We start from the raw sequence: 25176 nt of genomic DNA on the forward strand, positions 1-25176 counted from the left end.
CTGGTAATTACAGTGTGTGTGTGTGTGTATGTGTATATAATATATATAAAATACAATAGTCAATCACTCATAATGCTATACATACCTCACCACTTCCATCATACTGGTAACTAGCCTGATCTTTTTGGTATTATCAGTAGATGATCACCTGCTTAAATAATTATCAAGCTGATAGTAAAACAAAATACCTAGGTTTATAAGAAATATATCTTCGGATTGAATGAATGGACTCTGGACACAAAATTGTCAGCACATCCCTCTTGATCATATTTCCCACTGCTTGAGGGGCATGCACCTGTGGTATATTGGCTACACATTTGCTTGCAGTTCAGTAGATTCAGCCTGCAAAATCAGGCAACATAAGTGATATTCCTGAGTGGCCTTCAAAAATGGCCTGAATTTGTAAGAGAGATAATGGGGAGGAAATCTCTTAAACATTTCACCAAATAGCCTGGTGCATTAATGAATCATCAGTTTATTTTGTTAGTGGTCGGATAATTCATCTGTTTCAGTTCTAGCCCATTTTTTTCCCATCACCTCTTTTTTCTGATTAATTAAACTTTATTAACAAAAATCCGCACTTTCCAAATTGTTACTTTTTGTTTCCCTAATATAAACCTGTACATGTTTTATTTTCCTGTGGCTGATATTGGCAACCACTTTTCCTCATTTTTAAAGCTGACAAGCATATGGAAAGGGCTGTTAGTTTCCCTGACAGAACTTATCCGTGTGTTTGGCCTTCAACTTTCCATTATCCTTCACCCTGTGTCTAAATAATATCATACTCTTACCATTATTTATATAATACTGCAGATAGATGCTTTACAGGGATTAGACTACTAATATTCAAACAGTAAAAAAAAGACCCTCCCTCAAAGAAGGATTTGAGTGTTCCAGATTGCTGCATCATGTTGGCTGGATGCCCTCCTAGCAAAAAGCAGAGGTCTTGGTGTCAGGAAACCTTGGTTCTATATCCAACTTTATTACAAGCTTCCTGTGTGATCTTGAGAAAGTCATATACTCTTCCTATGCCTTGCCAGCTCCATTTTTAAAATGGCAGTGATTCCTACCTCATGGTGATACTTTGAGGTTGAGTTCATGAGCATATGTGAAATACTTTGAGATTCTTCAGTGATAGGCTCTCTGTCTGTATATTCACTAATTACTGTAGTATTTGAGAAGCTATAGCAGTGAAAAGTATCCTTGTTACTAACCTTAAGACTTCTTAATGTGTATCAGTGTAGCACAGTATCTCTAGGAGCACTGACAGTAGTAGTGGGTACTGTTACACTTTTAGCAGCTTTGTAGCACCTGTTGAATCAGGTGTCCTGGATGGCCAGTAAAGAAGGGGTATGGGCCATGGCCCCCTTCCTCATTCACTTTGGAGTTTCTGGAAAGCTAGTTTAAGTCTTCCCTCGCCACTCCACTAAAGACAGACAGGACTGGGAATATGGTTGGCCTCTCAGAAGAAGCACAAAGGGTCTGGGGAGAGACCCTTCTCCTCCTTTGCAAACTCATGCTGCACTTACTACAGTTTAGCGCTATGTGTATGCACTTATATATCCATAGGTATTGCTATGGTACTCCTCACTGAATAAGTGATAATTCTTGAAATGTCAGCAGATACTATTAAAATACCAAAAAGAAATAATTCCCTTTATGTAAGACATGCTCCAATTAGCATACAGTGCTAATCATTGCCTTAGAATGAGATATGAACAGTTAAGAGAAATTACGTTATATCAATCACAGAATGTCAGTTTTCAAAGGCACAGCACATCTCAACCTCATCTGAGGCAGGAGGTTTGAGGGGGATGAAATAGAGATAGAGAGAGAATGTATTATACACAGTACTGCATATGAAAGAATGTGCATAAGAAATCTTTTTGAAAATGCTGTGGGGGACAATGGTCACCTTTTGTTCATGGTTAATTTCCTGAGTACATTACAGCTGTGATTTTGTCCAATCTTTTAACTCAAGCTTTGCACATGAAAGACCCTTTTCAGTTTGCCTGAATCTCATAGGCATTCACAAGTTTTGTCTGCTTCTTGAAGGTTTTGATATATGCCAATGTCTTTCCCCAATCAGAGGAAAAATCTCACAAAGGCACAAAGAAAGGAATATGTAAAGAAAATAAACAAAAAAACACAATGGGGGGAAAAATCACCCCAAATGAGATAACTGGCAGATGCTTCTGAATATGGAAGTCATCTGTAAGCATTTAGTGGAATGGAGAATGCTGAAGCAGTTCTCCATCTGCCAGATGCCTGAAATAGAGACAGATGAGCTGTTTCTCTGAACTTCAACAACAGAGCCAGCTGAAAAAGCAGACCTTTTCCACCAAGGGTCACTTGTTGAAATTGTTGACTGTAAATCAAAGTTCTGCTTTTGAGCTTACTTTAAACTGCAAAATGTAACCAAAATGCCTAATAATACATTTATTTGGAAAATACTCTCTTCCGTAGAGCTCAGTGTGTATAAAAACTTCAAATATCTAAGCAGAAGCTGTTAACATGTGTATATCATTCTAGCAAGAAGTGTTTTCTGTATGATGCACACATTTTGTTCCAGTCATTTCTTGTATTGCTCTGAATTTTTAAGGAATGCCCAAAATAATAACCAAATGTTTCCAGATTTATAGTGCTAAAATAAGTCACATTTCAAGTTTACAATCGGTTATTTAAAGGTTTCTTCCTTAGCTACAGTCAGCCTAAAAAGACTGCTGTTAAGCTAACCTGTCAGCTAATTTTCCTGTCTTCTTGATTGAAAGGTGCTATAGATCTGCTCTTTTCCATTGCTTCAAATGCAAATTGCTTTTGGCAACCAACAAACAAAATATTTGTTGTGCAAAAAACTGCTGAAACTGAAAGAAAAGCTCAGGTTTTGTGTTTTTGGTTTTGAAGAAAAATCAAAACATTTTATGGAAATGCCTTCCCTCCATTTTTCAACCAGCTGTGGCCATACATCTGCTCTTTTCCTTTTCTTCAAATGCTGCTTACAACATTTTGGCCAATGTTTTCAAACATGAGTAGAGATAAGAGGTACCTCAGTTCCAGGGTGTCCAACTTGACAGAGTATAACTAACTCACCCTTTGAAAATTGGATTCCTTTAAAATGTATCAAGTTGGACAAAATCAAAATCCTTAAGGTGTCTCAAGTTGTACAGAGCAAAATTGAGGCAACCAAAATCATTAATCACTCTTGGAAAAATGTGGTATTTAAAATATAAAGCCTGCCACCAAAGGAGCATCAGCTTTCCTGTCAGTTGCTAAATCCAAACAGAGTAATCTCCCAGCACAAGTGTCTGGATCCTGAGTTTCCTGTATTTTTGTGTGTGGCTTTAGAACTCTAGCTGGAATAGTACCACACCCTCAAAGACCATTTGCCTCAGTTAGCCTTTCCCAGGTAAGTTTGACAAGTCTGTCAGGCTGTTGGAGGGTAGTAATAACTGGATAACTCCAAACTAAACAACATGGAGCAAGACTGTTTCACATGAGTATCTCAGGTGAGATGTGATTCCGTCTCAAGCTCCTGTTACCAATTTACTACTTTGGGGAACAAGGTCTTTTGATTTCCCTGTCAGCTAATACTTAAAGAGAGAGATTTAAATGCCTTTCAGAAGTAACGCTGCCAGCTTTGCAGCAGACAGGCGCACACGTTAAATGATATATGAATCACACTCACCAGTCACAATGTCCTTGTTGGTGAATAAGAACAACAATTGATTTATTATCTTCCTTAATTAACTTTGAATGTCCCACTAAACTGAATTAGATGCTGAATGCTACATTTTAGGGTGAATGGCCCAATTTGAATTTTTTCTGCATTAAACAACCCCTAACTATACAATATAAGAAAATTTAAAAAGAATCCAAAGTTTCTCATGAAAATGTAAACATTGAAAATGTCAGTTAGATGTCTGCACATGTGGCAAGAACTATGAGCACACTGTCACACTTAATTGCAGTTATTACTCATTATTATTAAAGTAAAAATAAAATCTGCTAGTGTATGTTACATACACTAATTACACTCATCACTGTGATATCTGGGTGCATTACAGAGATGAACACCTGTTGTCAATAACTGGCCTAAATACGCCTCTCTCTATAAGCTCCTCCCATTGATAATACCCCCTTTGTAAAGGCCAATAATCAAAATCCAAGTCCAGTGACAGTGTCTTACAATGCATCCACATTTTGGTTCTGATAGATCACAGGATGGAATGATTTCCAGAGCTGAGGACACCTGAGGAAGAATACCCTGATTCTTGTTTTCGGTCTACACTTCAATCACAGGGTAAGATTGCAGCCCTTGTAGACATACCTGAGCTAGCTCCGATCTAATGATGTTTCTCTCTCTCTCTCTCTCTCTAATGTAACATATATCAGTTAAGCTTGGAGCACAACCCAAAGAATCTTCATACTTACCCTTCCCACAATTCTGAGGACAGACCTACGCATAGTGATGCACTAATCATAAAATAGCAATTGGTTATCTCTGCCAGTTCAGGTTTTTATATGACTCTCATCACAAGCAAATCTGAACCTGTCCCATGTAATTCAAAATAGACATAATAAGAATCCCTCCATCTTCTCTTCCATCACCACATGTAGGAGAAATAGCTTGATCGGCTTTTGTAGATTATTTTGGTTTATGTTTGTAGGTGAGACTGAGTGTGAGTTTGTTTGCAAAGTAATTATTGAGGGAAAATGGAATCAAAGAATGACTTTTGGATTTAGTTCTGAGAGTGTTACAGTTAGCAATAATTCAGCCACTTGAGGGAGTGAAGTACATCTAATTAGAGCTGGTTTGTAAATGGGTTTCCATTCTGCAACAAATTTTGAGCATTTGAATTTTATTTTCATTCTAAATCAGTTTGAAAAGCCAAAATTTCAAAAGATTTTCATTAAACAATCTGGAAAAAAAAATTCGGTCTATCTAAACATTTGGTTTGGCTAAATTTGAAACATTTCATTTAAATCCTTTTAGACTATCTATCCATAAATTAAATTAATTTTGAAATGAAAAGTAATTTAAGATGTAAAATCTAAACTTCTGTTTAAAAATGGGATGCTTAGATATCCGGAGGTGGGGGAGGGGAATCAATTTTTATTCCAAAATGAAATTTTATCAAAATCAATATGATTTCATACACAAAAAATGGCATTTTCTGATGGAAAACTGTTTTCACAAATAATTTCCAGTCAGCTCTACATCTAGGTCAGGGATTGGCAACCTTTGGCACGTGGCCTGCCACGGTGCTTACCCTGGCAGGCCAGGCTGGTTTGTTTACCTGCCGCGTCTGCAGGTTCGGCCAATCACGGCTCCCATTGGCCGCGGTTCGCTGCTCCAGGCCAATGGGGGCTCCAGGAAACAGCGGCCAGCATATCCCTCGGCCCGTGCCACTTCCCGCAGCTCCCATTGGCCTGGAGCGGTGAACTGCAGCCAGTGGGAGCTGCGATCAGCTGAACCTGCGGATGCAGCAGGTAAACAAACAGGCCCGGCCTTCCAGGGTGCTTACCTTGGGGGGCCACGGGCCAAAGGTTGCCGATCCCTGATCTAGGTCCAGCTGCTGTGAAAGTTCTGACTTCATCATTAGCCTTTCCTACCAGTTGACAATTTCCTTGTTTCAGTGGATCATAGCTGTTGTAGTTGTGGAAGGAGGAAATCTCCCACAGAGCTAGATCATGGTAGCATTTGAATATCAGGTCAGACCTTTAGAAATACACTCTGTATTCAGGGGAGACCTGATCACTTAAAGAACCCATTGCCTAAATGACTTCCCAGGTCATCTGAATAGCCAACAGGTAAGCGAGCCAGTCAGAGTAGAACTCAGTGAGTTACTTGGCAGGGGGATATACATTTTTGAGAGACCTCAGCAGAGAGGTAGGAAGGGTTGATGGATTTAGAAAAAAAACTGTTTGGAATTAATTAATTTTTGGTTTGATTTTGCAGGGAAGGGGAGATTTTGGAACTGATTAAAAATTGGGGAGGGGCAGAAGAAAGGGGATTTTTGCAAGGGAAGTCACATGTAGGGCTCAGGGGATAAATTTTTGGCAACACATCGCTGCTCAAAACTACTTTCCCTTGTCCAATAGCATCTTTCCCATGTTGAGCCTTAATCTTGTAGGTTTCAGTCAGGACACTAACTCTGCCAAATATGATGAAAGCAAGGGGACCACAGAATCAAATCAATAGAGGACAGAGAGATGTGGTATTACCAGTATACTGACAGTACTGCAAGTCAAAAATCTAACAAAGTTCCCCAGAGAAATAAATACAGTTGTCATCCGATGCTTGGTTCCAAAACCAGATTGAAAGGGATCCAAGGAGTTAGAGGAATCTCCCCATTGCTAGAGTTGCTCTTCCACCTCCTTCTCAGTATCTCTCCCCAAATAGGGAAAATTTGAAACTGTGCAGAAACTGGCAAGACTATTCATATGAAGAGAAGTCTTCTTGAGTAATGACCTAATCATGCATCTGAAGAAGTTAGGTTTTTTATCCATGAAGCTTATGCCCAAATAAATCTGTTAGTCTTTAAGGTGCCACCGGACTCATTGTTTTTGACCTAATCACTGCATCTTTCCCTGGCCCCTTATGAAGGAGTGCATTAATAATTTCTAGCAATTATAGTCCCAAGCTCAAAGTTTAGCTGCCCAGGGCTCCTAAAGGAAGAGTTGAGGCAGGTCTGGGCTAGAAGAGAGTTTGGATCTAGTTTATTAATTATCACCAGTAGAATTACATGTCTGAGAAAGGGATATATTCAGTGTAAATAAATTACACTGTAAAAATTCTGAGTCTATTAATCAAATTCCAGGAAATCTTAAAAAAAAAAAAATCTGTATTTTACCTGCATGGAGCTCTGTAATGCTTTGTGAGCCCAGTCCCCCTTCCCCTCCATATAAGCAGGGAGGGGCCTACAGACAATAGGAGAGGGGTAGGGAGCAAGGTGCAGACATGGCAAGGCACACCAGAGGGCACAGCTCTCTGAGGGTTTGGTCCACAGAGAGCAGTTTTGGGGTGAAGATTGGACAAGCAGGAGGAGGGATGGAAATGTGGCTGATGGATTCCTGGTTAATTACTAAATGATACATGGTAGTTCAACCACATGTCCACTTATGTAATGCGGAAGAATGATTCTCTTTACTGGAGGATTTACTGGGTAAAATCCCATGGTTTATATTATGCAGGAGGTCAGATTAGGTGAACATCTGCTCTTAAAATCTATCATGTATGACTATGTGGACCTATAAACCAAACCCCTCTGCCTAGAGGGGGATCCAACTTTTTGAAGGCTAATGTAGCCCTCATGCAGCAGGAATGCTCACAGGAGAGTTCCTTTACTGATCTGTGACTTAGAGGGAGGGAGGGTTCCATCCTCCATCAACCCCAGTTAGGGCCGGCTCCAGGATTTTGGCCTCCCCAAGCAGCCAAACAACAACAACAACAACAAAACAAAAAACAAAAAAGCTGTGATCGCAATCGCAATCTGCGGCGGCAATTCAGCGGAAAGTCCTTCGCTCCGAGCAGGAGTGAGGGACCATCCGCCGAATTGCCGCCGAACAGCTGGACTTGCTGCCCCTCTCCAGAGTGGCCACCCCAAGCACTTGCTTGGTAAGCTGGTGCCTGGAGCCAGCCCTGACCCCAGTGGAACTCAGATAGTGTATGAGGCTCAGGATTTGGGCTTGTGATGATAGGGTTGTGGATCACATCTGAGCCTTTGTGGTGAAACTAAAGGAAACTACCTTTCAAATGAAATATATTACTCTTAGCTCCTAGTAGTCTCAGAGCTGTTAAAACCCTATATATATATATATATATATATATATAAATAAAAAAAAATTGAGATACCAAATTACATATATAGGGACAAATTTCGAAATATGTTTCTAGTTTTGTGCCTGCAAAATTGCATGCATAACTGGTAGCAATTAGATGTCCAACTGCTAAAAGCACAAGAGGAAGGATAGTCTTATGTAGGCTTGGTAGAATTTGATTATATATAATTTTTTATGAATAATGTCAATGTTTTAAGCATTTTTTAATTTGTATACATTTAAATTTTCACAGTTGCACAAAATTATAGATTTCAAGCATTCAACTAAACATAAATTTATTTAAGCATTTAATTTAAGCATAACATTAATTTATCTAAATTTTCCCAGTGGTGAGAAATTCTGAGGAGGACATGAAAGTCTATGAATCTAGGCCAGACAATAATTATTTACTGACATAAGATGTTAAGATTCAAAATGATAAAGCTTTATAACGGTTAAAACCCAAACTATCAATATCACATGTCAAAATATACAAAATAAATATCCTGAAATCAAACTCTAATAAGTTTTCAAACAGCCTTTTTCTTACTTTGCTGATCTGTAAAGTTCAATTATTATTGATGGAAATATTTTTTTGCAGTATGTGAACAATGAAATCGATGTTTACTGATAAAAATCTAATCCTTCCAGACCTAGTCTTCTGCGAGTCAGAAGATCTAAGTTCAATCGCCTTAGGCAAATAATTTAATCTCTCTGTTCCTCTATTCCATTTATAAAGTGGGGTTGATAATACTTTCTTTCTCGTACTATTTAGTCGATTTGGATTGCAAGCTCTTCAGAGAAAAGACTGTTTGGTTCCATTCTTTTGCACATTGACTTGTATAATGGTGTCCCTATCCTGATCGGGGCAGCTAGGTGCCACCAAAGCACAAATAATGCATTTTAGTGTACCCATAAATCAGGTACTGAAACATCTAAATAGTATCATCTGTGCCTGGAATTGATTGTGATATCAAATTTGGGGTCTGGGTTAGACTCATAGACTTTAAGGTCAGAAGGGACCATTATGATCATCTAGTCTGACCTCCTGCACAAATGCAGGCCACAGAATCTCACCCACCCATTCCTGTAACAAACCCCTAACCTATGCCTGAGTTATTGAAGTCCTCAAATCGTGGTTTAAAGACCTCAAGATGCAGATAATCCTCCAGCAAGTGACCCATGCTCCACGCTGCAGAGGAAGGCGGAAAACCTCCAGGGCCTCTGCCAATCTGCCCTGGAGGAAAATTCCTTCCCGACCCCAAATATGGTGATCAATTAAACCCTGAGCATGTGGTAGGGGCAGTGTTCTGGGAGAGAAGCTGAGCCCTGATTAGGGGGCGGGGCTTCTCTGCTTAGGGGTCCTATAAAGATAGCCAGCCAGTCAGGCAGCAGCATAGACAGCTGCAGTGGCACAGGAGCCAGCAAACAGAGCTGTAAACAGGGGAGTTTCAGTGGGAGTTCTGTTGGAGGAGAAGGTTTTTGTATTTTGTAGTTTTATATGTGTGGAGGCTGGTAGAGCAGTGTGCTGGTAGAGAAGCTGAGTAAAGTACTCACACAAACACTGATACACAATATCAATTTAAAATTCTTTTATCTCATGTTGCCTCTGTTGGTGCATTTTTTGACTTTTGTTTTGTTTGGTTTTTGTCTGAGCTTCCATGAATTTTTCTGTACTCCTCAGATAGAATAGCAAATGTGCGGGGGTAGCTGAGCTATCATTGCTGTAGAAAAGTACTATAAATCCCTTTGTAAAACGGAAATCCTACCAGTGATTTTGTCTTGTAATAATACATTGTGTCCTTACATGACCCTAACATCATGCAATGTACTTTACTTAAAGCTGTGTGAGTATTTTCACACCCAAAGCAAAACCAAGAAAATGTTTGGCTCTCTGCCAGTTTCATTTTTCACATTGTTTTGCAGAAGCCAACAGCAATTTCGTAGTTGAAAATCAAAATTGCTTTCCCCAACTATGACACACCCTTTTGACCTGATGAAAAAATTACATGAGGTCAAGGTTTTATAGATCTTGTAGATTTGGGGCCAGTGACATTTTTCTTTAAACCTTCTTTGCAAGAATTTTGTGTATGCAAAGTGTGGTATTCCTCCACTCCCTACTGGGGGTTTACATTGCTTCTCTTATAGTTCTCTGATTTCCTTGTGGGCTAAGACTAATAATGCTGTAGCTTTGTTGTTGTGCTGTATGAAAACAGAATTCTGGCTAGTTTTACCTGTAATGATGGATTAGTAGTAATGTAGAACATGACCAGCTGAGCTAACCCCTTAGCACAACTTTCAAATGATCAGCTAGGGAGAGCTTCTGCCAATCATCCATAAATATCTTGGTTTGAGTCTCAGCTGTAGTTATGTTCAGTTCAAACATAGACAACACGGCCTCTGGATGAAGTACTCTGTTAATTGCAAAAGTCCACTCCAATGGCTGTGCATCTCTCACATAGAAAATATCACTCTGACAACTGTAAGAAACTGGCATAAAAGAGAGAGAGAGAAAGAGAAGTGGGGGAGGGAAGGAAGCTATACTGTTGATAATACCTCAGTGTCCCAAATATGCAACAAATTTTCCAAGCAAAGTTCCCACCTAAGGAGATTATAGTAAAGTCTTATATTATTCAAGGATTTTTGATGACAATATAAGTCATGATGGCACATTTGTTTGCTTTTTACTTGCAACCAAGGAAAAATACAGCTCCTCACACTAATACAATTATACAATACAATATACAGTAGCTCTCCATTTCCTCTTCCCTCTCTCAGCTTCCACTTCTAATGTTCCCCTTAATGATCTCCTTCAGGCCGAGATCAATCTTCAAATGTGTATATACACCACTAAATGCAAAGGGGCCCAATCAGTCTGGAGCACCTGAGCAATTTCATGATATAAATATATGCATAATAATTGAGTCAGATTGTGGCTAACCTCTGTAAAATTTCTACTTCTGAAAAGGGACAGGAAGGGAGTGGAGCCATAGCCACACCACTTCTTCATGCAGGTTACTAGAACTGGCCCAGTATAGAGCAGAACATGTTCTGCACCCCCTTACTGGGTGTAGCAGTGGGTATACCCCTCCTGCATGGAGGGTTGCTCTGGGTGATATTGTGCACTCCTATGGCACAGTGCCTCCTGAAGCTGCTGCCGGGTCATCGTGGCTCCATACTTTCTCATTGACTTCGAGGGAAGTCATGTGTGCATACCCTTGAGTGGAATTTGGACCATGAGTATAAAATTACGCTTGACAAAACAATGCTGAACTTGGGCCAGCTGAAACACATTAAAAGTATGAGTGTGTCTTTGTTTTGCTTTACATTTATTACAGCTGAAGAAAGCGGGATCATCCTGATGTGTTTAGAGTTCTCTCACTGGGATCTGGTACTGTCTAATTCTTTTTCAAAGCTTAATTGCAGCTTCAGGTACAATTATGCTCATTCCCTACTGCCAAGAGTAGCCAGACATGGGAAGAATGAAAATCCTGCCTGTTTACTCTGTAATTTGTGCTGTCAAGGAGTTTATCTTGTAATTCAAAGAAGATGATTTTTGTTCTTTTAATTTCCCAGACAAATATGAAAACATTTGCTATTCAGTTTCAGAACAAAAGCAACTGAAAATACAATTTACTCTCGAATGGGGTCCATGTCCCTCTATGGAGAGGAAAGAGAATGGTGACTGTACAAAAATTCCAAGTTTTCTACTAACTCTATGGAGCACTAACGTAGCCAAAAATAATCAAATGGATAAAAATAGAAACTAAAACCTAGACTCCCTCACTTGTATCCAATCATGTTGTCAATATTTAATGAGAGTTCTAGGCCATGATACAATGAATAATTGTATCCAGTTCTGATACAGCTAACACATGGAAAGGTATCATGAAGTTAGGAAACATTGTGCTTAATATTGTTGCTAATATCTTCCCTATGAATCCTTGCATCCAGTTCTGTTGCCAATATATCAGACAATATTTTCATAGTGTGGAAATCAGATGATGATTTGCAGATACAATATATGAGCACTGATAACAGTAGGGTTGCCAGGCATCTGGTTTTCAACCGGAATGCCTGGTCGAAAAGGGACCCTAGCAGCTCTGGTCAGCACCGCTGACCTGCCCATTAAAAATCTGGTCGGTGGCACAGCAGGGCTAAGGCATGTTCCCTGCCTACCCTGGCTCCGCACTGCTCCCAAAAGCCGCAGCAAATCTGGGCCCTAGGTACAGGGGCGATCAGCTCCCATTGGCGATTGACATGGCGGCCTCTTCCGGGAGCAGCTCAGAGCCAGAGCAGGCAGGGAGCCTGCCATAGCCACGCTGCACCGCCAACCAGGAGCTGCCTGAAGTAAGCGCCACCCGCCCAGAGCCTGCACCCCAAATCCTCTTCTGCATGATAACTTCCAGACCCTGCACCCCCACCAGCACCCCAACCTCCTGCCCCAGGTTGGAACCCCCTCCCGCACCCAAACTCCCTCCCAGAGCCCGCTCCCCAACCCCCTGCCCCAGTTCTGAGCCCCCTCCCTCACCCAGACTCTCTCCCAGAGCCTGCATACCCTCCTGCACCCCACTCCCTGCCCCAGCCCTGAGGCCCCTCCCATACCCAAACTCTCTTGCAGAGCCAGCACCCCAAACCTCCTCCCTTCCCCAGCCTTGAGCTCCCTCCCACATGCCAATCCCCTCATCCACAGTCCCACCCCAGAGCCCACACCCCCAGCCAGAGCCCCCTCCTGCACTCTGAACCCCTTATTCCTGGAATCCGCACCCCTAGCTGGAGCCCTCATATCCTCCCACACTCCAACCCCTGCCCCAGCTGAGTGAAAGTGAGTGAGGATGGTGGAGAGCAAGCAAGTGAGGGAGGGGGGCTGGAGTGAGTGGCGGTAGGGCCTCAGAGAAGGGGCAGGGCCTCAAGGAAGGGATGGGGCAGTAGGAAGGGCAAGGGTGTTCAGTTTTGTGCAATTAGAAAGTTGGCAAGCCTAGATAATGGTCACAATAATAGAGAAAGGAACAAAGAGAATGGATTATGTGCAGGGTGCATGCCCAGAGAGAGTTAATTCATTACATGCTCAGGCTCAGAGAAGCAGCCAGAGCAACTGAACTCTCATAAAGAGTCACAAGGAGACTATTGACCCATTTAGGACAAAGAGAGCCTCCTATGAATGTGCTGTAGAGAAGGAAAAGTGTGCTGGGGTGTCTACAACTTTGGCTTCAGATAGAGCATAAACAGCTCCCGTTACTACAGTTTAAATACAAGGTCCTGTTTTTATGCTAATATTCCTTGCAATGCAAAATTCAGGAAGAAAAATTTTGTGTAGTCTCATTGCTAGAATTACCACTGAATGGAGCTGTTTGGAAATCTTTCATCAGAATCACCTTCTGATGGAAAATGTGGTTTTGCAAAATCAAATTTTCTGTGGGAATTTCTTTTTATTAACTTTCACCAGGAAAATGAAATACTTCATTTTGCTTTCAGGTTTATTTGACTGAAATTGGAATTTCTTTTGTTAGAATTGACCCTGAAACATTTTGTTTCAAATGAATTCAAAAATAAATTGACCTGCATTTCCCTTATGGTGCATTGCATTATGGAAGATGTAGTCCTCCAAGGAGCCTTCACATATTAGAGTATAAGGGCCCAGACGACATCTCTTCTAAATCAATGTGGATTTTCCTCTGACTGAGCTGCATGCTGCATCATGGGAGTCACATGTGAGAAACAATCCGGCCAGGGAGCCTGGCTCATAGGAGAAAATGGGACCGTCAGCCTCCCACATGATAACTCCCATAAGGCAATGCATCACTAGGGAAAAAGGCAGTTTAATCTTGACCTGCATCAAAATAAGCATTGTGATTTCAGGACTTTCAAAAAATTGCATTTTGATCAAAATTATTGGAATTTCCATTCTGTGCATGCAAAATAAAAAAAAACAATTTTCACTTTTTTGTCTCTATTTGGTATGAAAACAAATATTGAAGAGTCAGAACTTCCCACAGAATTGTCGCAGCTGTAAAAGAACACCCTAAGAAATTGCATTCTATATTAGAAGAATTGCCCCCATGCAAAAAACTGACCTCTGTGACCTGTATCCAGACATTTCCTAATGGATGTGGAATTTCAAATGTCAAAGCTAACCTCCACGTTCCTTTTTAGATATATAACTAATTAAATCTGTGGTTCTGTTTATGTGTGAATATGACATTGTAAATTGATGCCAAAGGGGGAAGTTTACAACTATATCTTTTCTTATAGATCTCACAGTTATTCACAGTTTCCCGCCCCTTGCAGCACCACAGGCTTATCTTCGAGAATTGGGTTTCACAGGCCAAATCTTGTCCTTTGGGATACCACATCGGTTCGCATGAGTAGGGATAATGTTATCTAGGTTGCTGCTGGTGGTGCTAGGGTTGCTGCAGGGGCCTTCCCAGGTTGTTGCCTGCAGTTGATTGGGCTGCTCCTTTAACATCTGGTCATAAGGGGGCAGCTCAATAGCAGAGGCAGCTTGCTCTGGTGGATTAATCGTGGGAATGAGAGCAAGAAAGGGACAGCTGTTTTCCTAGGCTGGCTTTGGCACTGAACTCTCCAAAGGCTTTAGTCCAGTCACCTAGCACAGTGGATCTCAACCTTTCCAGACTACTGTACCCCATTCAAGGAATCTTGCGTACCCCCAAGTTTCACGTCACTTAAAAACAATTTGCTTACAAAATCAGACATAAAAATACAAAAGTGTCACAGCACACCATTACTGAAAATTGCTTACTTTCTCATTTTTACCATATAATTATAAAATAAATCAACTGGAAAATAAATATTATACTTACATTTGAGTATATAATATATAGAGAGCAGTATAAACAAGTCATTGTCTGTACGAAATTTTAATTTGTAGTTTTGCTAGTGCTTTTTATGTAGCCTGTTGTAAAACTAGGTAAATATCTAGATGAGTTGATGTACCTCCTGGAAGATCTCTACATATCCCAGGGGTACATGTACCCCTGGTTGAGAACCACTAACCTAGCATATCTGCCTTACTGTTTCCATCTGTGAAAGAGGATGACAATACTTTCATATCCTCACAGGGTTGTCCTGATAATGAATTAAGCACTTGACTAATACCAGTGCTAAAAGTTACTAGAATGCACACACAACTCTAGTTTCAGGGACCTCATATATCAAATATCCCTTATTGAGAAAATGGATACTAGAAAAGGACATTTTTAGAAGTGTCAACAGCTAGGTCCAAGTGCCCAGACTTCACTTCTCCTGCAACTTGAAGCTGACCCAAAACCTTTCTCCAGGATCTGTTTATGTGGACAACTGACTTTTCTGAAATATTTCTAAATGTTGGCAAGGGTATGCTGGCCCCTAGCACAAGCACCTAAGTTCTCTGCCTGCTGTGGGAGACTGGGGGCAGGCTCACCAACAGCAATTCTGGGCCCCAGGGCAGAACAGTCAATGGGCCTCCAGGCCCGGCATGGTGTTGCCACATGGGCTCGGAGCTGGACCACATGAGGCAGCTGGTGTATGCACGCACAAGCCATGTCTGCGCAGACACAGTCCAACTGACATTTGGGCGGTGCTGCGCCTGCGCTGGCTGGTGCCCAGTGAGCTGCTGCAGGCTGCATTGCTGGTGCCCAGTGAGCTTCCAGGTGTCTGCTTGGCACGCTCTTCTGGCATGGCCAGGGCTTCCACATGCCCGCCCGTCTGCCTTCGCCACCGCTGGTACCACCCCACACACGCCTAGAAGTGCTGCGGCCTGCCTGGTGATTTTAAAAGGGCCTGGAGCTCCCGGCCACTGCTGCCATTAATTGCCTGGGCCCCTGGGCAGTTGCCCTCTTTGCCCCTCCCCATCAGTGAGCCAATGACTTCCCTCTCTTTTTATATAAAATGAGCAAAGTATCGATTGGTCCAAAGAATCATCTTCTTAACTCTCTCCTGAGGACCCAGATCAGGGAGTCACTGCTATATTTGGGAGAATGGGTCAGCTGGCTTGGCTAAATAAACTCTCTTCCATGAAACACCATTGAATCTTCCACCAACTCCTCAGTTTCAAAGGGAAAATTTTCATTTTAAAAAGCATTTAAAAACTAAAATCCAGACTGCATCCTGTTGAAACACTCTTGGTTTGCTTCACGGACAGCATTATAAATGTATCTTTTTTACACTCCTAAAAGGATAAGATTAGGATCCGTCTTGCAAGTCCTGTCACACGTGAAATTCACCCTTTTGGAGAGGGGCCAGTGCAAGACCTATAGACTACTTATTTTGAAGGTTTATGATATACATGCCTTGCACTGACCTGCTGCACGGAGTGAATTTCACCTTCCTATGGATGGTTCTACTGACTTCAACAGGACTCCTGTGATATGGAGATGCCCTGTAATAATGTGTGAATTACTATATGTTGGCCTGGCTATTGGGAGGATGTTTTTTGTACCATGGTATTGGCTCACTCAATAGAGGTCTGTCTGGAATATGGGCAGGATGGAGGAGAAAAGTGGCTATCTTGAGCCAATTGACAAACACTTAAGACATGTTAAGGGATGTAATAAATGAAGGAGGACAGGGGTGGGGGGGGTAAGGTGACCAGATAGCAAGTGTGAAAAATTGGAATGGCGTGAGGGATAATAGGTGCCTATATAAGAAAAATCCCAAAAAAGCGGGACTGTCCCTATAAAATCGGGACATCTGGTCACCCTGGGGTGGGGGAGGTATGGACACTCAACCAGCCAGTTAGCTGTAAAATCCCTCTTGGTAGCTGTTCTCTGCTTGCTTTACCTGTAAAGGGTTAAAAGTCCCCCAGGTAAAGAAAAGGAAGTGGGCATGTGACCAAATGAGCCAATGGAAAGGTAGAACTTTTTAAAATTGGGAAAGAAACTTTCCCTTTGTGTGTTGCTCTCTCTGGGCTGTAGGGACAGAGAGCAGCAATGCTGTAAGCAGCTTTAAGCCAGGTCTGATTATAAATTATCAATTCATACCGCAAACCTACTGTAACCCTTCTGCCCATTTAAGTTGGCAGCAACAAGGGCCGGGTTCTGTATCTAGGGGTTCCGTTTCAATAACACAATGCAAAACCGGCTCGAGCCCCCACCCAGTGACCTGGGACAATTACATACCACCCCCTGGGCGCCTCTAAGAGGCAATACTTCCCCTCTCGCAAGCACGGAGTCTGAGTGTAACAGAAAATGTTTAATAACATGAGGTAAACAACATCAGCATTAAATTGGAAAAACACCAGAACTAGAGTTCTTAGACCAAACCATGAGCGAAGACCCACCCCAGCAAATTGGGCCGTGTCCTCTCCCATTGGTTCTTGAAACCAGCGACCCAAGAATCACCAAAGTCCCAAAAGTCCACCAATCCCAAAGTCTCTTGGGTCCAGCAACCCAAGAATCACAAAAGTCCGACAACCCCCCCCAAAGTCTCTGTCCATGATCAGTGCAGCCCCAGAGTTCAAAAAGGGGGGGAGGGGGCGAGCAGGGTGTTAAGGGGCACCTTACGTGATCCGAGGCCAACCGGCTGCTTCTCCGTGGGGTTCCACCGCAGCCTTCACCACGAACTGCTCCATTCCACCTGCCGTCCCACTCCTGCCGTCCCCGAACTGCTCTGGCAGCTGCTCCGCTCCGCTCACCGACCTGTGAGCCGTGCCGCTCCACTCCGCTCACCGACCTGTGAGCCACGCCGCTCTGCTCACCGACCTGTGAGCCACGCCGCTCCGCTCCGCTCACCGACCTGTGAGCCGAGCCGCGCCGCTCCGCTCACCGACCTGTGAGCCGCTCCGCTCCGCTCCAGCCGTCCCTTGGGCTGCTCCCACAAGGCTCTGCTCTGCTAGCTGCTCCTCCAGCCGCTCCGCTCACCCCCGCTAAGCTAAGTTAGCTTAGCAATAGCTTCAGGCTCCCCCACTAGTTAACACAGCCTCAGTGATCTCAGCTCTTAAGTAGCTTTAGCTCTTTTGTGATTTTAGCTCTTTTGTGATTTCAGCTAGTAGTAGGGGAGCCCCAGTGCTGGTGCACTATTGGCCCAAAGTGAACTCAGCTCAGCAGTCTGTAACTAGACTCCTAAGGGAATCAAAGTTAGCTCTGACATTCAACAGTGGAGAGAGGAGGAGGTGCAATTGGTGTTTCAGGCCCACAAAAGGGACCCACACCACCAGGTACCAATACCTGTCCCCATCCTCTCTCAATTCACTGGGTTTTGTAACCCATGCCCCTTGACAAGCAAATGCTACCTAGGTAATGGTGAATGATTCCTCAGTCCTTCTGTCATACAACAGTTCCACTGGTCTTGATTCACAGAATCAGGGTAACAAAACTTTATTCTTCCTGCCCCAATAACAGAGAAACTGGGGATCCCACACCAGCCAAAGTAACCACTTTGAGTTGCTGTGGTTTCATGCCAGGCGAGTGGGTGTGCCTATGCAAACAAGATCAGCCCCTGGAGTTCTTTTCCACACTCGCCATAATTCACCACCAGATGTCAGGGTAGAGCTTATCCTGACTCTGCTTACACTACTTATCTGAAGCCTCAGATATGTAAGTAAATTAGGGAATGTCTAGAAAGACGTGATTAGGGTTATTTCTTTTATTTCTTATTGGCTTGTGAACTCGTCTGTGCTAACCCCAGATGGTTTTGTTTGCTTGTAACCTTTAAGCTGAACCACCAAGAAAGCTATTTTGGGTGCTTGATTTTTGAAATTGCTCTTTTAAAATCTAGCAAAAGCCTGAGTTCAAGATGTATTTTCTTTCTTTTTGTTTTTAATAAAATTTACCTTTTTTAAGAACAGGATTGGATTTTTTGTGTCCTAAGAGGTTTGTGCATATGTTGTTTAATTAGCTGGTGGCAACAGCTAACTTCCTTTGTTTTCTTTCTCAACTCTTCCCTGGAAGGGTGGTGAAAGGGCTTCCCACAGAAAGGAATTCCCAAGTGCATCTTCCTGGGTTTCAAAAGGGGTTTTGCATTTGAGTGGTGGCTGAGAAACGCAGTAACCTTGAGAGTATAATACAAGCCTGGAGTGGCAAGTATTAATTTTTAAAATCCTTGTGGGCTTCCTTGAAGTGCCAGAGTGGGGATTCAGCCTTGACAAGGGACAATACCAAAACTATTGGCTTTGTTTATGTCTTAGCCAGCGTATGACATTTATTGATCAGTAAAGGCAAAACCTGCCAAATACAGAAGAACAAAGAACTCTGGCAGGGTCTTAAGAGCACAGGGGGAATCGGATTGAGACGGAACCAGGTAGGGGTGGGATGTCTGGAGAAAGAGTTGCCATCATGGGATGATGGGTAGAACTCTAGGTAAGAAAGACATGAATATAGATTGTCATGAAAATCCCTTTCCTCTACTGCTTTGTTCCTACTGCTACTGTTGGATCATTGAGTCCCGAAGGAAAGAAACACAAATGTTGGATCTGCAAACAATTAAGTGGTTGGCATAGAACTGGTGGTGAGGGAGTGAGTTGGTCCCATTCTTAGATGGGGAGAATTGTAAAGCTCCACCTTGACTCAGGTAAGGGACACAAGGCCTAACACCTGAGGAGCTATGGTTGGACACAGAAAAGGGACAGAGGTATAATCAGCCCCATAATCATGACAACTACCCATATGAATAAGAGGTGCAGGAGTGAGCTTCTAGAAGTCTGAAGGAGAGGAAAATCAGTTCTGCCACACCCAAATGTTGCTATAATGGAAACATTAGTATCTATGTCTTCCTTTTTGGAAGAGAAGGAAGAGAATGAGGTAAGATTTTCAGGGGCTCCAATCCAGGAAACACTTAGGCACATGTTTAATTTCACGTACATGAGCATTCTCATCAATGTCAGCGGGACTACTCATGTCTCCATGCATGCAAGTGTTTACTGGGTTGGGCCTTTAGATGGGTAAAGTCTTGCCAAAAGGTGAAATATAATATTTCTTTAGTTCCAAGAAAACAGCAACTGAAGCAGAATAGAGATACTTTCTATACTGTCCTAGAGCACTCTCACAAACAATACAAAGAACATTTTCAATTGTTTGAAACAATATCTATTCTCCTTTTAGTTTTTCCCCCCCTTTAAAAATATAATCTCAACTATAAACTTATACTCCAAGAGGCAGATGGATATTTAAAAGAGAGTGAGGAGAGGAGAAAAAAGGTGACTAACTTTCCACAACAAAATGTATAACCAGAGATAAGTGCTAATAGAACTAATTCATCCCTGGTGAAACTCCACTGACTTACTGAAGAGATAAACTAATGTATATTTCCAAGAATGTCTATACAGTTAGCTCCATAAAACCCATTGGGAAGTCCAGTGTGAAGTGACTATACATATTATTCTTCAGGGACCAGGTCTCTCTCTGCTTGATTGAGGGACATTGACAGTTGGCAAGCTTGATGGAACAGACCGAAATGAGACCAAATTTTTGAGTTGGTATGTCTGAGCAGCCACAAATATAATAATCATTAATAAAAGGCTTTTAGAAAAATCTGCTGTAAATAGGCATTTGGAATCTTGCGGACAAACTCTCCTCTTGCACCACCCTGTCCATTGCAATGGTGCTGTATTGTTAATAAAAGAAAGTTTCTCTTAGAGCCCGTTTGTTACCTAGTCTAATGTGCCTGTACAAGACAATAGGGCAAAGCAAGACTTCTCCTAGCCTCCTGTGCAATGCATTAGGGCTCCCTGCATCCTTGCATGGAGGAGAAAGTAAGGCTTGTACAATTAGCACTTACCTGCATGCTTAGAGGGAATGAGGTGGAGAGAGGGAGCCTTTGACCTCCCTCCCTCCCTTCCAACAGACTAGCTAGCTGTGCAAGGGGGTGGGCAGAGGGAGATGTAAGTTACTTCCACCCTGGGAGTAAATTGTGACTCTTCAGACTCCTCTGGAAGCAGCGGAACTACAGACCACCTTCTACATGTGCATTGCAGCTACAGCTTATTATAGCCCTCTGTATTTTAGCTTCATTATGAAGGCAGCTGCTCTGTTTTTGTAAATGAAATCAATTTTAAAAAAATTGTTTTCCTAAATTAAATAAATTAGGACTGATGTGTATTGCCAAGAATGTCTATACAGTTAGCTCCATAAAACCCATTGGAAAGTCCAGTGTGAAGTGACTATACATATTATTCCTCAGGGGCCAGGTCTCTCTCTGCTCAATAGAGGGACACTGTCAGTTGCCAGGCTTAATGGAACAGACCCACTTTTGACAGGTGAAGTGTAAGTTTCCTTGTTTTGCAAGGTTACTAAATGTCTTGCAATGTGTCCAATTCACTCAATATTTATTAAGGGGCTTTAATTTACAGCATGCTCACATTGGAGTAATATCTTCACATAGAAAAAGCAGAAACATAGGCAAGAGTTTTCCTTAGTACTATATGAAGGTTAGTACTAAACAGAGAACAGTGAAGTAAAGTCTGGCATGTTAGTCTTTTCTTTTCTTTTCAAGAAAATCTCACCCTCTCCTGGACAACTGTTCCTAGTTCATGTGTGTAAAACCAAATTTAGGAAGCTCCCCCACATTTCAGTGGTTGGAGAAAACCTAGCAATGCCTGTGTGCGGGGGAGAGAGCAGGCAGAAGATAGGAGGGATACTTTCTATACTGTCCTAGAGCACTCTCACCTTTGACAAAACACTAAATTGGAACTCCAAACCTATGGCAAAGTTATCCTCTCGTCTCAAATTATTACTTCTCAGAAGCAAGGAAGGGAGCTAATAAGTTATATGTGTAATGTTCTGATCATGCAGTGAGTCCCTTTTTAATTAAAAGAATGACATCGATATTCCATTCAACTGCCTTCCATCATCATTTACTAAGCCGCTACCCTCTCTTCATTCAGATCCTTCTGAAAAAATCTTTGTCCACATTGACCATGAGAAGGAGTGAGCAGAGTCTTTCCTTCTGTTTGATGTACAGCACTGAGGATATTAGCACATATTAAATCGCAATCACACCTGTGAGAGAAAGGATGGTCCAGTGTTAGAGCATTAGCCTAGAACTTGGGAGACCTGGGTTCAATTCTCTGCTCTGTTACAGACTTTAATTGTGATTCTGGACAAATCACTCAACTTCTGTGCATAAATTTCCCACCTGAAATTGGGAGTGACAGCACTTTCCTACCTCACAGGGGTGTTGTGAAGATAAATACACTAATGATTGTGAGGCACTCGCATACTACAGCAATAGGTGGGGTGGGGAGATATAGAAGTACCTGAGATGGACACTTGGATTTCAAGGTGGGGGTCTAATGAACCACTTTACAAGCGCCAAAGCAGTGAGAAAGCCGCCTTAGTAATATTTACCAAACAGCTTCTACCACAGGAGACAAAGTAGGCCACTGTTGTCACCTACTGCAAAGTTGGTGGCTCCTATTGACTCCATTTAGAGTTGAGTGCTCATCACTTTGGAAAATTGTGAACTATGAGCAGTGTGATGGTCTCAGCACTGTAGGTCTTTCTGTGTTATAGGAGGACCAAGCTGAGAAGCTGGCACTGAACGGAAAACAGCATGTGAAGAAATATTGGCTTTTTTTAAAGACTTATACTAGATATAAAAAGTGAAGAGGAGTCAATAGAATGAGGTGAAAATGTTAAAACCAATTATTCGTCTTGTACAAAACTCACTTTTACTTTCCTAGCTTTTCATGTTGGAAATGCTGACTTGTGTGAAATTTTATGAAAGTGAAAATTGTAACACTTCAGAGGGAAATGCAGGCAGAATTTTTCGTAGACCCAGACCTGAATAAAATTAAATCTCATTTGGAAGATCTTGCCTTGTCCAGGTCCTAACTGACCCACACTTTTGAATCCCAATCACTGATGAATTGTTCTGCAGCATCCTTTCAGCCAGTGGCTGACAAATTGGAGTTCTAGTGTACTGAACGATAAATCCCATCAGCTACCAGTGGACAACATGACTCCATGTGTCCTTAGTGAGAAGTCACTAAACCTTCCTATCTTAAGTTCCTCCTCTGGAGACAACTACCTATCTCTCAGGGGTTTGGTGATGGTTTCATTATTTGCTTATGATTGTAAAGTACCAGTAAAGCTGGTGCTTAAGTCTGCAAGAATGCATGAAAAGCCCTCTGGCAGATGGGGAGAGACAATGAAGAATAGTGTCTCTTCAGACTCCCCAGCTCTTTAAACCATTCTCCCATACACACGTTTTCTAAATCTTGTCTGCTCTGCATTGATCCCATCACGAGCAGCTATAGTATGCTTCAGGAAATTATCCAGTTCCCTCCTTCTAATATAAAAAAATGAGTCACTTGTGTTTGTGTGTGCCCCCAAAATCCTCTTTCTGCTCCAGCCTAAGATCCTTAAACAAGACCTTTGCATAGGGCTCTAATCACAGTGGATGGGGATAGATGGGAGGACTTGGACAAAAGCACTGTAGCAGGCCCCTCTCAAAATACTAAGGACAAAAATGGCTGTGTTAAATCAATAAGGTATCTTTTTAGATCCTGCAAATATAGAACCCAATCCTGTTCCTACTGAAGTCATCAGGTGTTCTGCCACCGAGTTCACTGGGAGCAGGAACAGAAATTAAGTGTAGCCCAAAGTAGGCTTGTTTCTGTGGGGACCCTGGTGTATGTGTGTTTCAAAGCTGCCTAAGGGATGTGGACCCTAATTCCCTTTTTAATTTAAATGAGAATTAGGTGTCCAAATCCCTTGTGCTTCTCTAACCATGCCCACCCTAATATAAAAAAATGTGGAGAAAAGAGTTTAGTAGGCTTTAAGACTGAGCTTTCAAGCTGTTAAAAAGGTACCTCCACTTATGTATAGATGAATATGTGAGAAATGTTTGGAAATGGAAAGACTCTTCTAGTTCTGTTCCCTTAAAGAAAGAAGTGGCTCCCTTTCTGTGATCTGGAGCGAGTAGAAAACTGTCCCTACTATTCCTGTGACCTGGGAAAGAGGTGGAGGAGGGACTGTAGCTCTTTCCCTGTACCCCAAGTAAAAGGTGAGAAGAGCCCAAGTTCACATGTGGGATAAATACTGATTAATTTTGGGGGGCTTGATGATGGCTGTTTTGGGAGGGAGTTTATTCAGGAGCAATGAGTGACAAGTGTTGCCTGGAAAGAAAGAGGTGGGTGTGGGTGCCAGGAACAGGTCATGGATATGAGGCAAGAGATTTGGGGGAGTGGAGGCAAAGGAAGGGAGACTGGGGAGGGTTTGTGGGGCCAGAGAGAGAGATTAAGAATGGAGAAGAACAAAAGAGTGCTGGGGAAAGCAAGACTAAAATACTATGGAGGAACAGAACAATATAGGGAAAGAAATGGAGGAGGAGGGAGCATGGAAAATAATGGAGTAAAACCAGTCTTGTATAATTCAAGAGAGAGCTGGAGTGAAGGAATGGAAAAAGGACCAAGAAGCAATTTTTTAAAATTAATTTTAATTGCAATATTACAAAACATAAAAATATGTAAATATGGTGTATGTACAGCTACATATGTACAAATCAGTGTACCCTCCTATTAAACTTCAGCTGAGAGGTTGCTCACCGAATGTTGCTTCCTGCTTCATCCTGCAGTGAAGTTCTAATGCTGATGTCTTGATATAGCAGCCATGTGTATGACAACAGACTCATGTTCCAAACAAGCACAGGATAGGATCACGCAGGAGGAGAAGCTGGGTCATAAGGAAGAGATTTTCCTTCAGGAAGTTTTAGCTGTAAAAATAACTGTAGAGAAACAAGGGAAACTACTGTCAAAGTGAATCACTATTCCTAAAAATCTCTTTATTTAGTTCTCTCCCTTGACTTAATGTCTAACATTTGATTATGCTCTACAGTAAATACATACGGTAGTGACTGATGTCTTTCAAGAAAGAGCCCAATGTGCTTCACAGTCTATAGACTGGAATTGGTTCATCCATCAAGGAAATACATTGGGGAAGAAAGCTACTAGAGCCTCCCCAGGGGTAGTGCTTGGGGTGTGCGATAGACCACTGGGATCTGATCTGGATATGGATAGAGACCTCTTTAATGTTTTTAATTAAGCAAATACTAATGGGAATTATGTGATCATGGCAGACTTTAACTTCCCAGATATAGACTGGAGGACAAGTGTTAGTAATAATAATAGGGCTCAGATTTTCCTGGATCCGATAGCTGATGGATTCCTTCACCAAGTAGTTGCTGAACCAACAAGAGGAGATGCCATTTTAGATTTGGTTTTGTTGAATAGTGAAGACCTCACAGAAGAAATAGTTGCAGGGGACAACTTTGGTTCGAGCGATCATGAGCTAATTCAGTTCAAACTAAATGGAAGGATAAACAAAAATAGATCTGTGACTAGGATTTTTGATTTCAAAAGGGCTAACTTTAAAAAATTAAGGAGATTAGTTAGGGAAGTGGATTGGACGAAGAACTTGTGGG

This window comes from Trachemys scripta, chromosome 6 (genome assembly GCF_013100865.1).
Source record: "Trachemys scripta elegans isolate TJP31775 chromosome 6, CAS_Tse_1.0, whole genome shotgun sequence".
Lineage (NCBI taxonomy): Eukaryota > Metazoa > Chordata > Testudines > Emydidae > Trachemys > Trachemys scripta.